The following is a 15,471-nucleotide window of genomic DNA, read 5'->3' as shown; positions in this document are numbered from 1 at the left end:
CAAAAAAAGATGTGGAGCCTCTGGGAAAATAGTATTAGGGAAAAACAATTCTTTATTCTTTGAGTGACATGACAACCTCAAAGAGGGCTATCTGTCTAGAGGCCTCCCCCAGTGTATCAGAAAAAGAGGATTAGAGGCCTTGAGCCTCAGATAGGTTTGTCATCTCCAGAGATCTCTACTTCCTTTGGAAAAACTGAAGCTGTAGGTCTTGTTTTAGTTGATAGCCATATTTGCATGTTTCCCTCTCTACCTCTAGGAAATTGAGAACAAAGAAGTTTTCAAAAAACAGTGCTTTGTGTCCATTCTCTTGCCTCCTGCTTTATTTCTGTTTCCATTCTGAGTAAGACTGCTGTCTCCCACTTCTCTGATCAGTTTCAGTATGCTGATATGCATCATAAGGTGGATGGTGTGGGAGTGATGGCTTACTCCACAAGCGTTAGACTCCTGTTCAGAGGTTGATGCTCTGGTACTCTTAAGACATAGCGCTTGTCAAGTGAGAGAGGCAAGAACCAAAAGGACAGAATCTTTGTCATTTTAGTTCATGGTAATCAGAACCACAGTGTTCTGACACTGGTTTTGTGTCAGAAAAGTAAACGTATCTGGCTACCACAGTCTAGGTAGAATAGCCTTTATCAGATATACAGGCCACATCACACTGGCGCTTGAACTATCCTATGTCCGCCCTTCCAGAATGGATATATCCCCGGGGGAGGGTTCGGGTGGGCAGGGAATGTCTGCAGCCACAAGAGAACAGAGGAGACAGCTGTTTCCAACCAGCGGAATGGACACTAGAAACACTGGTTTTAGCCCAGCTGGTCAGTAGAACTATGGTTCCTTTTGAAGGCAGAAGAAATCAACAACGGGGTGAACAAATGTGAACAAAGGGATGAATAGAACACAAAGGAGGCACTAGTGTGAACATTAAGGGGAGATGTTCGATCTTCCAGGAAAATGGAATGCTCTGGCATATGAATTGAATGCAATGTTTGTGTAAAATATTATATTCTTTAAATTCAATGCTTTTCCTAGAAATGTGGATATCTCTCTAAATGCTTTGTATAAACTTAAGACTGTCCACTAATGAAATTGGAATTGGGAAGAATTTGAGGGCAAACTTGAAAACTGAATATGTTTTTTACATCTGAAAGATAAATAAAATATTAAATTAGACATTTAGATATATCTGTTAGAGTTGAATAAACTCTTACCTTTTTATTAAAATCATGGACAGACCAAGTAAAAAATGTCAGAGAGACATTTATCCACATAATATATCATGGATTAATTTTAATTCAAACCTAGAAGATATTTTGTATATGTTGCCTTGAGGAAATTACGAAATCTCTTGTGGTCTCAGTTTTCTAATATAAAAGATAAAGATAATACCAAAAATTGTTGAGCTTACTTTATAAGACTGTTTTAAGAATCCATGACAGTAATATATTTGAAGCATTTTCAAATTTAAAACACTGTACATTTTTAAGTATAATTTAATTGTAAGCCTTATTGAATAAACTACTGGGGAAAATATTTATCACTATTAGTAGACTGTTAAGTTTATTTTTCTTGTAAAAGAGGTTATGAGAATAGTTTGAATATTTTATTTGTCATGATACAAAATATTTTTATAGATTTTGGGAGCATTCATACTCTTTACACAAACTACTCAGAAGAGCTATTCGAAAGAGAGCTGTCATCTTTCTGATGAGGCTTTTTATTTTGCACTATCTTTCTAGCAGATTTATTATAGCATTTATGTGTGTCAGTTAATTTGAAGGAATATTACTTTCTAGATAATTTAGGCCCCAACATCATATTAATAACTAAAATGTATAGATATAAAAAATACCCATTGTTAATTAAGTGTGGATTTTCATTTATAACATTTTTTTCTCTTATAAAAATATCTATCTAAGGTAAAGTTTAGTTAATGACTAAGCAAAGAAGTGAGGCAATGTAGGTTAAAATCAGATTTTAAAAGCCCTTAAATTTAAGTAAATCTATGATAATCTATTATTATGAGGTCCGGAAAGAACTGCCAAATCAAAAATACCTCCTCAAATAGCAGTGCATAGAATTCAAAATTCTGTCTGCTAGAGAAATCTTGTGTTATTTTCCCTGAAAAGCTCCAGTTAGTGGGAAAATGTCATATAAATTGATTATATTAGTCATTTATCCATTATTCAATATCTATTATATTCCAAACACAAAGATGACATAATATAATTTCTGTCCTTGAGCTTACAGCATTGGGAAGTTACAGACTTTCACAGAAAGATTGCAGTAAGATGTAGTTCATCCTCTAATTATAGTCTCAAGAAAAGGATGACCAACATTGCTGCAGAGGTTACAGACCTTCTAAAAAAAGTGACATTTGATCAGGATTTTGTTCTAGGAAGATGGAATATATGTTCAAAAGCACTGAAGCTTGAAAGTTCATATGAAATGTGTTTGAAAAATGGCAGGTAGTCCACTGTGGCTGAGGCATAAGATGCTTGGTGTGAATAAAATACATGGCAAAGAAATTTATTTAACCAAACAGACAATGAGAAAACAATACAGGGATCAAAGTTAGAGTGGTCTGACTGCAGCTGCATTTAAGACATTATTTTGGCAGCAGAGTTATCTGATTCACTTATCTAATTGACTGGAAGAGACAATAGACACCATTTAGTTAGGGATATACTGAAAAACCAGAAGGGTAGCTGCTGTGCAAACAGGGACATTACCTGGAGCCTGAATGCTTGGGAAAAGAGCTCCAAAAGTTTCAGTGAGAAGATGTTTTCCTTAATCCACAACTTTTCCCCAATGTCATTGTTATGTGCCATTGTGTCACAAAAGAATAGTGAACAGACGTTATTCCCCTTTCCTCCAACCCAGATTCGCCAATGAACTCCCTGCCCTTCTCCTGAACTTGACTATATGATTACTCTTTGGCATTTGTGAATTTAACATTCCTGGTTTTTCAGTAGTAATTGAAAAACTGTGAAAGTCCACATCATGTTGTGATTTTTTACACACATTTTAAAGGCTTTAAGATGATACACAAAAAGGAGTCACTAGGGGAATACACGCAGCCAAACCACCAGTTTTTATACTTCAACTTATCTTTTAAAAAAAGTTCCACTAGTCTTTAAAGAAGATATAATTATTGTGAAGTGGTTAAAAAACAAGAAAAAGGAATCAATAAGCAAGAAACAAAAGAATTCTATTATGTAGTAAAATGTGACCCTAAAAAAAAGCCATGTATTAGTGTAAATGAAAGAGATGATAAAGGAAAAAAGGTGAAGAAGTTTAAAAATTAAATCCAGATAACTGATGCTTTGAATAAAAGAAGAGTAGAATGTGGGAATTACCAGTAGGTTATATCTATACAAAGGCCATCAAATAATACTCAGGGATATGAACAAAGTTTACATAGTTTCAGAAATATGTTACTACGAAATTAGCAAATTTAGAGAATTTTCAAGGTTTAGGGAATGTAAATGACATTCTATTTTTTTAATTTAATTTTTATTTTATATTGGAGTAGAGTTGATTTACAATGTTGTGTTAGCTTCAGGTGTACAGCAATGTGATTCAGTTATACATAAACATATATCCATTCTTTTTTAGATTCTTTTCCCATATAGGTTATTACAGAATATTGAGTAGAGTTCCCTGTGCTATGCAGTAGGTCCTTGTTGATTATCTATTTTATAAATATATAGTAGCATGTAAATGTTAATCCCAAACTCCTAACTCCTAATTTATCCCCCCCGCCCCACCATGTTTCCCCTCTGGTAACCATACGTTTGTTTTTGAATTCTGTGGTCTGTTTCTGTTTTGTAAATAAGTTCATTTGTATCTTTTTTTTTTTAGATTCCACATATGAGTGATATCATAGGATATTTGTCTTTCTCTGTCTGACTTACTTCACTTAGTATGATAATGTCTAGGTCCATCCATGTTGATGCAAATGGGATTATTCCATTCTTTTTTTTTTTTAACATCTTTATTGGAGTATAATTGCTTTACAATGGTGTGTTAGTTTCTGCTTTATAACAAAGTGAATCAGTTATACATGTACATATGTTCTCATATCTCTTCCCTCTTGCGTGTCCCTCCCTCTCACTCTCCCTATCCCACCCCTCTAGGTGGTCACAAAGCACTGAGCTGATCTCCCTGTGCTATGCGGCTACTTCCCACTAGCTATCTATTTCACATTTGGTAGTGTATATATGTCCATGCCACTCTCTCACTTTCTCCCAGCTTACCCTTCCCCCTCCCCGTATCCTCAAGTCCATTCTCTAGTAGGTCTGTGTCTTTATTCCCATCTTGCCCCTGGGTTCTTCATGACCTTTTCTTTTTTTTTTCTTAGATTCCATATATATGTGTTAGCATACTGTATTTGTTTTTCTCTTTCTGACTTACTTCACTCTGTATGACAGACTCTAGGTCCATCCACCTCACTACAAATAACTCAATTTCGTTTCTTTTTATGGCTGAGTAATATTCCATTGTATATATGTGCCACATCTTCTTTATCCATTCATCTGTCGATGGACACTTAGGTTGCTTCCATGTCCTGGCTATTGTAAATAGAGCTGCAGTGAACATTGTGGTACATGACTCTTTTTGAATTATGGTTTTCTCAGGGTATGTAACATGTTGTATTTTCTTATTTAACTTTGAATTTTTATATGATTTTTTAAATAGATTACTCATTTCATATACTGCATACTTTTTTGGTTAAAATAATAGTTTTCACAAATTGACATCAATTTTAAGAATAGATATAGAATAACAGAGCTAGTGAGTTATTGCCAAAACAAAGGCTTAAATGAGTTCTGAATTAATTAAAAATTTCCAGAAGTATGCCTGAGAAAATTTTAAAGAAAAAGAAAATATTTGTTGAAACTAGTGACTAATGACTAGTGACTAGCATAGCAAACCCATTGATAAGCAACACCTAACAACCATTTTGCTTAGTAGGAAATATCTACAAATGGCTACTTTTCTCTAAAAATTATTATCTACTTCACTCCATTTGTCTAGCCTGGGTGAGGATGCCCAGGATTTAGGCAAACAAATTGGAAAAGGAGGAATGAGAAAAGCACTGATGTTTAGAGAAGAAAGAATAAAGATATGAAAAGGTACATAAATCCCAAGTAAAGATCAAATGAAAACAAGAGGCCATTCCCCCTCTACCCCCAAACATTTTAGGTTGGCAAAGATTTAAAAAGTTTGAAAGGATACAGCAGCCAGCTAGAGTGTGAGAAAAGAAATATTCATGTAGTTCTGGTAATATTATATTAGTGAGTGTCGAATGTAGATCCTTTCAGTTCATGGGAATCATGTGTGTTTCTACTACAAAAATTAAATACACAAATCAATGAAAGAACTGGGTTTAGATGGTTCTTATAGACAGGGGTAGTGTTCTCTTGTCAGTCGTTCTAAGCTATATCATTCTTAGCAACATAATTTATGGTTTGTGATTTATATTCCTTTGATTCCAATGTATTTACTCATGTAGTTCTCCTTATCAAGATGTCCTTTCATTCCTGTTTATCTAATATCTATGTACAATTACAACTAATATGTTCTCTTGTCACTTACTATTTCACATTTTGTATAATCTCTACACATATGCTTATTCTTGCAACTAGATGGTCAACTCTTTGAGGCCCAGGAATTAATCTTAAACATTCTAGTATCACCCCATTTCTAACACAGTGCTTTATGTAAATTTATGATCAGTAGCTGTAGTTTGAATAAATCATCACTCTTACCACAAACATTATTATTATATAGAACATGCTAGTAAACATTGATGAAAATTTAAAATATGCACATTTTTTACCAAAAACTGGTTGAATACCTACTGCTTGCCAATGGTGTACTAGACACTGGGGATACAATTGTGTGCCAAAATAAACAGGGTCCGATTTATGTTCTAAGAGATTAGAAAGATGTTAAATAATTAAACTAGTTAATATATAATTAAAAATTGAGATAACAGCTCTGAAGAAAAGAAACAATTTTTTCATATAGTTTTGAATTCTATGTTCTCTAGCAAAGAAAAATACTCATTTGAAACCAGAATTTTTTTTTCTGGTTTTACACTAAATACATTTATCCAGAAGTTATCTTTTCAACCACATGTGGGAATCACACTCTACTTCCTGTGCAACTAGATGCACCTGTGGTCTAGGTATGATACTGACCAAGGTTCTTGGCCTTTCCCAACCAATAGAAATTTACTAGAGGCCAGACAAGAAATTCAGGCAAGGCTTTACTGGGGCCTCTGCTGCAGCAGGGCCGGGGAGCAAGAACAAGTAATAGGTTCCCTTGCTCGTTTGCTCCCTGCGGGGGACAAGCTTGTTCCTTATCTGGGGTGAGGGTAGGGGTGTGTCCGGGGGTCAGGCCAGAGGGGTGGCTTAGGTGTTTTGCCCACCCCTCTGGTGGTGTTGAGTTCAGGGGGCATGCGCAGTACCCTTCTTTTGCTCCTGACCCTGTTTTTGCTCCCAGCTCTTCAGAAGTGGCAGTTGGGGTTTTTTTGGTCTTTTTGTATCTCTTGTCCAGAATTTGCCCCAACTGTGCATGCACGCATGCAGTTATTTTTAGTCCCATATAGTTTCTTTGTATTTTGTTGCTCAAGGAGAGGTGTGTCCAGGTGCAAGCACTGCAGCACTGCAGCAAAGGGTCCCAGGTCCCAGCCTATCTCAGGTGGACTTAATAAATGGACACCCAATATCTTTTTGACTGGAAAGGGGATCCTGGACCCTCTTCCTCTACTTCACTTTTCTGTGGATGAACACTGCCCAGGGAATAGTCAGCTCCAGTGTCACAGATGACTCTACTTAGTTGGCTTCTTAGCCTACTTAAATGGCCTCCTTAGTTCAGCTAAGGCAAGCCATGCTCAACCAAGGGGCAAAATATCCTACTTTTTCAGTTTGAAGTGTTCAAAGACCATTAATTTGCCTTTTTGTCACTTCATCTACAATGAAGGAAATTTTCAAGGTTGAGCTAGTGATTTTCCAACATTGTAGGCACCAAACTTACTTGTAAATATTTAAGTTAAAAAAAGTCACTGTAGCTAATCAGCTCATTTACAAGTCAGGTTAAACATGTGGGCAGTAACATGTGTAGGCCAAAGTATGTTAGAACGGATATGACACTCCCTAGTTCCCCAAGGATCTTTCACTTTGCTTGGCTGATTCTGCAACTCCAGAAAAGTGCAGCCAGACTCCAGTAAAAGAACAATTTGCCTCTTCTTACCTTTGCTGCCGTTTGCATTTCACCACTCAATTTACAGAGAAGAAATCTATTACTCAGCAGGTAGTGCTTGCACAAATGAAAGATAAATTTTTCTTCTAGATAGGACAAATCAGTGAGACTCATAAAATATTAATAATGAAAGCTTTAGGAATTAGGTATATCCCTGACCATAGGTTTCTCTTGACAGTGAAGCACAGTCAGTTTAATCCCTTTTTTTTTCTGCAAGAGTCCCATCAAGAATGATATGAAGGGAAAAGAATACATGATTTAAGATTCAGATGAGCATAGATTTTTTTTGAGAAAGGTAATTTTTCTCTCTTTCATTTTCTCTCATGTTTTGTGTTCCTTATCTGCTGTAAATTTCACTGAGTGATGTAGTGTGGTCGATTTGATTCTTGAAGCTGCTCGTGTGCTCATGAAGGAAATTGCTTGAGAATAATACAGAAAGTACACATTTCTTATTATTTAACATACAATATAATAATAGCTGACATTTATGTGATTAAAGCAATTCATTTATCCAAAAATTAGGGATCTAGTGAATGTGTATTCAAATATACATCATCAAAGAATGGCTCTGTATTCTTCAGAAAGTAATTGTTACAGATATTTTTCACCTGCTGAGATTTATTATCTTGAAAATCCTTCCATGATCATTAAAAATGTATAATTATTTTTAGGTTTACTATTTCTTTGTAGAATGCTTAGTCAATTACCATTACCCTGAGATTTTTTCAACATATATTTTCATTTTATATAGAAACAAAGTTTACATTTATAAAATTTAAGGATCATAGAAATTTATCATTCTCTTATTATGGCAACCTGAATAATTATATGTATTTATAAATGTGTATTTATATAATATAAATTTAAGTATCTATAATGTTAAATATTTGAATATTTAAAGTTTAAATATTGGAAATTTGCTGAAAATAATAAAATAATTTTATTAACCAATTATTTTTAAAATTCTATAATATTTTTTATGCTAACATTATTTGTAGCATAATTCACAATGTTTTTACTCATGCTAAAGAACAGAAGGATATTAAACTAACCATTGTTCATAGTAATGCCTCAAAAGGAAGACACCCAAAAATGAAACTAAATACATCTAAATCATATCTATTAGAATTTAAGACATATTGAAAATGCCATTTAACATGCTAAATATTAATAACTAGAAAAATAAAACATCCTTTTTTCATACGCTTTATTTCTCTATCTAAATAGAATAAATTCTTATACTAATAAATTTGTTTTTATATCAAAATAATGTTTATTAAGAGAAAGTATATGACTATACAATCAGAGAAATTTATTTTTGCTTAATTACCCTTTACTTAATTGAATATCTTGTTTCATGCATCTCTTCTCAGGTACACCCATGATATTTTTCTTCAGTATATATGCACAATTATACAAAATCCAAATGCAATCCTTATAAACCACTAATGGGTTCCTAAGATCCTGTGTTTACAGTATATGTTGAAGTCTCCAGTTGATGATATACATACAAGGACAAATCAGCAGATCCATTTTGTTAATCAGCCTTTTAGAAAATTCGTCAACACACTGTAAAAAAATCAGATCTTTTGTTAAAACATATCTTGAAGTATGTTTAAGGTCACATCACTAGTAAGTAAAAAGACTCAAGACTTAGGTCCATTACGAAACACCTTGTCTTGAAGGATATTATTATATTTTCAAACCCAATAGTTTTTCATGGTTGCCTGATTATCTGAACACCACCTCTAGTGTCTGGAATGCCTTTATCAATACATTCTATTCATAAGTTTGAAAACAAACTCCATAGCCCAAATGCCCTGCAGTAGCTAAGTACCAGCTTGCACAGAATTAAACTCATTGTTACTATAGCCTTCTGCATACCAAATTTTTTGGAATCTGTAGCTAGACCCTCTTAAGTCCTACCTCCTTTCTGCCCCGCTCTAATAATTGTAGGTGCCACCCTCTCCGTGCTAAGGTATAACCAATTAGCTGTAATAATAATAGCTCCATACTGAGAAATGAATTTATTTGAAATGAAAATTCTAAAATGACTATTACCATTTTAAAATATCAATCTCCCATTGCAACTGTTCTTGCTTTACCTGGAAGCTACAAAAGAATGAAAAAAATAGAAGAGAATTACAGAAATCCTAGTGAGGGTCTTTTTGACCACAGAAGCTGACCACAACGCATCTAAGTGGAGATGAAAAAAGCTGATGAAGGTGTCCGGAGAGGCCAAGAAATCTGTGCCTCAAGAGCATATGAATTTTCACAGTTAACCATTGTGTAAAACAATAAATCCTTATATAGCATTAAACTTCAGAAAATAACATTATTGGTTCCTCAGAAGTACCTAAATAGCCCAGAGAAGCACTAAATGTTTAAAATATAAATAGTACTTTTAAGCCTAGTGGAGAAAAATAATGCAAAATAACAATGCATTTATTCCTCAAACTATCTTTGCTTAAAGAATATGCACATGACTTTAAAGACATTATTAGAGACTTCATGTATTCATTGTGTTATAGCTGCACAGTTTTCTTCTGAATATCTCTGTTAACAAAATCTGGCAGACATTCAATAGCAAACTGTGTTCCAAGCAATGAATTCATAATGTTGTAGCAGGAACAATCTCTTTAATGTTGTAAGACTTTATATATGATGGAAAAATCAATAACTTGGATAAACATGGAACAAACTAGCCCATGCACTTTTTCGGCGACGTCCCATTTGATTGGAAATAGTTTTCCCCTGCCCATTTGGAGTTCACACATGATCACAGCCAAATAGGATTTTGCTTTTGTTCTTCACCTCAAGATCTGGTACGTATAATGGGTAAATACTAAATCATTCTTACTTGTAAAACCCTGAATCAAAGACACAGGATTTTTTTTTTTTTAACTTTTATTTATTATTTATTTATTATGTTTATTTTTGGCTGTGTTGGGTCTTCGTTTCTGTGTGAGGGCTTTCTCCAGTTGCGGCGAGTGGGAGCCACTCTTCATCGCGGTGCGCGGGCCTCCCACTATCGCGGCCTCTCCTGTTGCGGAGCACAGGCTCCAGATGCTCAGGCTCAGTAGTTGTGGCTCACGGGCCCAGCTGCTCCGCGGCATGTGGGATCCTCCCAGACCAGGGTTCAAACCCGTGTCCCCTGCATTAGCAGGCAGATTCTCAACCACTGCGCCACCAGGGAAGCCCAAGACACAGGATTTTTAAGAAATCCTCTCCTCTCAAAAAGAAAAATAAAAGGGCCAAAACGGTAAATATCAGTCATCCAGAAGTCCCAGGAATTATGCCAGGACTCATTTTTCCTACTTTCGCTGGACTCATTATTAGTACATTAAAAAATTTCGAGACAAAATAGTGAATGATTTCCATTGCATTCGTGGCATCCTTCTCCCATCCCCGTTTCTGTTATGCCAGACTTTAGTTTGGGGATCCATATGGTTTTGTGGAGACCGGCTCCTCTTCTGGCTTCAGGGGTGGGATTTATATAACACAGCTAAGCCAGTGTTATGGGCTGAATTTTGCAAGTCCAGAGTACATCTCAGGATTTTTTTGGGGGAAAATGGTTAAGTAAATATCCCCTCTTTCTACCTGAGAAGAAGGAGAAAGGATGTAGTCCTAAGTGCTGGTGGCATTTACCTAAATATCACAAGGGGAGCCTTAGGGTGAAACCAACCTCATAAGAGCAGAATGTTGAAAACATGTCGGGTCTACCTGTAGATTTTTAAGTTGTGTGAGCCAGTTAGTTATCTACACTTGAGCCATATGAAATTACTAATTTGATCATTTTTTATCATAAAAAAGACAAGCTCATGTTGATCAACCCAATGTACTGCTTAATCCAGAACTTCTGTTACAAGCTAATAAAACTCTCTAAACTGAAGAGATGGACACATAAAATTCTATGCCTTTGAGAATTTTTAACTTGTTAAACTACTGCCAAAACATAAATTTATAAATTAAAAATTAAATTATAAATTTGATTAAGTTATAAATTAAAGTAAAAAATATTAATTATTCAAGGAGTATATTGATACCAGTAGAGTTTCTAATGAAAGATTTCAAAAGGAATCTTTTGGATACAGAGATACAAAGAAAGTTATAGGAATATGATAATGTTAAAATATCTTTATATTATATAATATATACTTCAAACATTTAATTTGGCTACTTTTAATGAATAATTTAACTTAATATAAAGAATTGTTCTGTGAGATATATATATTAAAGCATTATGTTAAAATGTTTATTCTATATTTTTCTCTCAATTTAGAAAACTAGTGAATATGAATATAATATGATTGCATGGGAATAACAAAGTAGAATAATTTTTTTTTACCTTTAATAAATAATAAACAAGAGGATTGTATTAGTTATATTGGGTTTTCTTTTTTCCAGTGTATCAACATTTTCTGCACAGGACAGATTGTGAACAACTTCTTTCTTAAGGTGAGATTGGGTGTCATTCACAGTAGAAGTTTGAGAGGCTATAAATTTTTTAATATATTATCAAAGATATTCCATAAGTCAAATTGTCTTAGGGTAGTTATGCATGCCTAAATTGAGGGTATTTGCTCATTAGTTTTATATGCATACATTCTATTTGTTCAACAATACTACTTTTACTGTAAACTCTAGAGAATGTTTATTGGAAATTTCTGAGTTTATCAAAGCATGTAACTTGATATTTTTATTAAAACTTGGAAATTTTATTGATGCTAAAAGAAAAAAACAAGCGACAGAACAAAAATAAAATATACTATTACAACTAATACAATTAAGATATCTCTCAGAGCAAATGAGTACACACACACACACACACACACACACACAGAGGCATGTTAATATTTTTAACTTCCTTCTAAAATACAAGTATATTAGATTATTTTAATTACCATGAGCCATCAGATTTTTTTATCAATTCTGTGGGTATTTTTGCTCTATTATTCCAAGAATTAGATATTGTTATTACTGTATTATAAATTAATATTATATTAGATTTACTCACATATTTACCACTATTTTTTCACTGTTCCTTCTTATTAGAACTTCCACCTTATCTATTTATTTGAAGTATATTTTTTAGACTTTCCTTTAGTGAAGATTTCTCAGTTTTTCTTTGTCTGAATGTATTTGTATTTTGCTCTAGTCCTTGGAAAATAGTTTCTCTGAACTGTGAGTCTACATTGTCAGAGATTTTTCTGACACCATTGAAGATTTTATTCTGTTATTTTCTGGATTCCATTTATTAATGGCAAGTCAACTGTCTGTCTAATTGTTATACCTGCATAGGTAATTTGCTATTTCTCTTTGGCTGCTTTTAAAATCTTTCTTTGTTCTTTGGTGTTCTGAAGCTGGTTATAACGTGTATAATTTTTATGTATCCCACTTTAGACTTGTTGGCCTTCTAGAATCTGAGGATAGATGCCTTTCAGCAATTCTGGAACTCCTTGGTCATTACCTCATTTAGTGTGACTTTTTCCATTTTTCTCTATCTTTTATGTCTCTTAATTTTTTTCCAAATCATTTCATATTTTCTTAATATCATCTTCTTTGAGTCTATATCCCATTCACTGATTTGATCTGTATTTGTGATTTATTTTAAATTAATCTCTTTTTATTCTTTTAATTTTATAATTCTTGACACAAAATTCCACTTGAGTGTTTTACAAATTTAATAGTCTGTTTTTCTTGTTTTTATTTTCAGTTGAGCCTCTATTTTAATTTTCATGGTTCTAATTGCACTTCCAGTTCCTTCTTGTTCTCACTTGTGAAATCTTATTTTCCTTGTGTGTTGTGATTTTGACTATAATCTCACACATGTGGAATGTTATTGATGAAAATTCTTTAAGGCCAGACTTGGAGTTCCATTTTTAAAGTATTTGCTTCTACCAGTCACTCAAGGGCACTATTAATCCAGGACATTTTTTAAACTAAATGCTTTGCTTTTAAACTAAATGCTTTCAAATAGCATGGATGTAGATTTCAGGTCTGTGATGAGGACCAACTTGTTAATATGAATTCTTTTTTTTTTTTTTTTTTCTCTAGCCAGCACTAAGGACAAGACTGTATATTGCCTTTCAGACCCTTTTTCCCCATGAGATTTCTTTCTCATTTTATGGCAGAAGTCTTCTACCATACTTTTCCCTTTATCCTCATGAAGCAGTCAAAAGGGAAGCTCAAGCTTTCCGAGGATCTCTAGAAGTTCTCATGTTGTATGCTGGCTTTGGTGATACCTCTTAGGATTCCTGCTTTTACTTTGATCTTAGTCTTTGCAGATTTCTTTCATGTCAGATCCAAGATTCTTTAAAAGTATGCACATACATTTGTGTACATAATTTTATTCAGTTGCTTTCATCAGGAATTTACGCTGGCTATATAGATCCAGTATACTGGCTTGAAGCAGATAATAAAGTGTTTAGAGTCTACTAAAAATGCTAATACTTAATTCTTTATATTTCACAGATGCTGTATGCAGTGAGATTTTTCTCTTTTGACTCAACTTAAATAGTTGACCTCTGCTAAAACTTCAATTCAAACTAATTTTCTACCTCTACAAGTCTCCAACCTTTTCCTTCATAATTCTGATATGGTTCTGTTACTTCTTTCTCTTCCCTGAAGCAAGGACTTTATCACATTTATATTGCTAAACTACAATATTAAGCCCTGTCAAGAGTGAAAAGGAGTATAGTCTTTGTTTGATTCTGCTTTTGAAGAAAACAAAAACACATAATTTTCGTTCCTCTTCTAATCTTTTAGACTCCCAAATCACACGGTATTAATTTTATTGCTTTTGATATTCTTGTAATTACCATTAATGCTTACTATTTAACTAAGAGGGCAATTCATAAAATGCCCATGAGGGCTCTCTAATGAAGTTACCCATATGGTAGTTGGAAAAGGTGGCTAAAATTGGAGAGGACACGTACACAAGTTTTTTCTTCTCTTTACTCACGTGAAAGATGTGTATATAAAGCAGCTGTTGTTGTCATTTTCCAGCGTAAACATTTGAAAAATTTCTGTTTACTCCCTTTGGAGGCTGGCACTTTCACACTGGTTTAAATCAGCCAGATTTATTTGTAGAAAATAGTATTAAAATGTCCATGTGCTATGTTTTTTAATATAAAATCCATTATTATTTTTTACTTTAAAATACAACACATGTTATTTTTCTGGAGTTTTTAAGATAATGTGAAAATATCAGTACAAAATCATTCAATTTATAACAAGCTGTTTTTTGAGGGAGGGAGGAAATTTTCAAACATAAATTTCAATCAATCAGTACCGAGTTCATTTTCATAAGCTGTTTTACTTTTTAAATTTTATTTTTCAACAGTGTCTAGTAGCAATTAAAATTCACAGTAATTTGTTTTGTCCCAAATATTTGTAGTGTATGTAGTTCATTTTTCCTTTCAATGCATTGAGGGGTAGGGCTCTTTAATTACATTTTCTACTTCCTGCATTTTCACTATTCAACTACCTACAGCTAAATCAAAGAGTTAATAACAAAATACTAAGCAAAAGAAGCTATTTTATTCAAATACAGTTGAATTATCCAGCTTCATATGAGATATTGTAGTGAGCTGTCTTGCATTGCAGTATGCAGTATTAGCCTGCAGAAAATTTTAACTTTTTATAATCCTTTCATCACAGCAGATGTTTGATCCCATATTACCTATCTGTCATTTTTTATAAATATGGACTTCTCAGGAATTGAGTAGTCATCTCTCACTTTTTATTTCATTTCTTTACATAATGTTAGAGCAGTGAAGCATACCCAGTTCAAAATCCTTAGTTTTGATCTTCGTAGAATAAAATTTATGAGCAACTTAACCTCCCCAAGTGCATATTATTACAACTCCACTGGGATTCTTTAACCTTCAACCCCAAGCTAAATTTGGCAAAACCTTGAATGGATGCTCTCTTAGTTAAAATTCTCAGCTTCTGTATTTCTGTGTTCCATGGAAATTATTGCTTTGTATAAAATCAGCAAGCAAATATTTGCTTACAAATTAGATAGACTGATATTGATCTGCATGTGTTTTAGAAAGGGAATAAGCCCCATTTTTAAAATATAAAATGATAAGACTGAAAATGACTCAATATTTCTCTAGAAATGAAAGTACATATATCCACAGGGTATGGATCGTAAGGCTTTAGAATTGCACAGCGTGCTAGGGGAATTATGTCGTG

At 33.6% G+C, this 15,471-nt stretch overlaps 1 protein-coding gene across 4 annotated transcripts in view; it reads left to right on the top strand.

The window, feature by feature from the left end:
• Window positions 1-15,471, top strand: part of MGAT4C (MGAT4 family member C) — a 218,323-nt gene that overhangs the window by 153,606 nt on the left and 49,246 nt on the right. For 3 of the 4 annotated variants that reach the window (XM_059936631.1, XM_059936627.1, XM_059936629.1), the window contains one exon: window positions 11,677-11,727. The exons of the other annotated variant lie outside the window; for it this stretch is intronic. The gene's annotated coding sequence lies outside the window, so the exon portion shown is untranslated. The remainder of the gene's footprint in view (window positions 1-11,676; window positions 11,728-15,471) is intronic. 4 annotated transcript variants of the gene reach the window in all.

Source organism: Balaenoptera ricei, chromosome 10, assembly GCF_028023285.1.
Source record: "Balaenoptera ricei isolate mBalRic1 chromosome 10, mBalRic1.hap2, whole genome shotgun sequence".
Classification (NCBI taxonomy): Eukaryota; Metazoa; Chordata; class Mammalia; order Artiodactyla; family Balaenopteridae; genus Balaenoptera; species Balaenoptera ricei.
The sequence above is the reverse complement of the archived record's forward strand: the minus strand, read 5'-3'. Positions and strand labels throughout refer to the sequence as shown.